We start from the raw sequence: 307 nt of genomic DNA, 5'->3' as shown, positions 1-307 counted from the left end.
TTCAAAACAAATTGCTCTTTCTCAAATTTCGATTAATTCATTGAGGTAAAGTATCAAGACGACCATCATCTTCCTCTAAATTTCAAAATGAGAGAAGGAAAGTGAAAGTCAACAGTTGTATGAATAATCAAAATATTTGTAGATTGATTATCTTTTTAAATCTGTTTTGTCAACATTAAAAAAAAAAAGAACTGTCCGGTATTTTTTTTCTCGGTGGTCGAAGTCAGTGATTGGTCGAATTACAGCCAATCAGCGTAAAGGGATGTGTCTGGCATCCCATGGAACTTAATTTTCTCTTGTGTTTGTC

The sequence above is a fragment of the Penaeus monodon genome, chromosome 22 (genome assembly GCF_015228065.2).
Source record: "Penaeus monodon isolate SGIC_2016 chromosome 22, NSTDA_Pmon_1, whole genome shotgun sequence".
NCBI classification, from domain to species: domain Eukaryota; kingdom Metazoa; phylum Arthropoda; class Malacostraca; order Decapoda; family Penaeidae; genus Penaeus; species Penaeus monodon.
The sequence above is the reverse complement of the archived record's forward strand: the minus strand, read 5'-3'. Positions refer to the sequence as shown.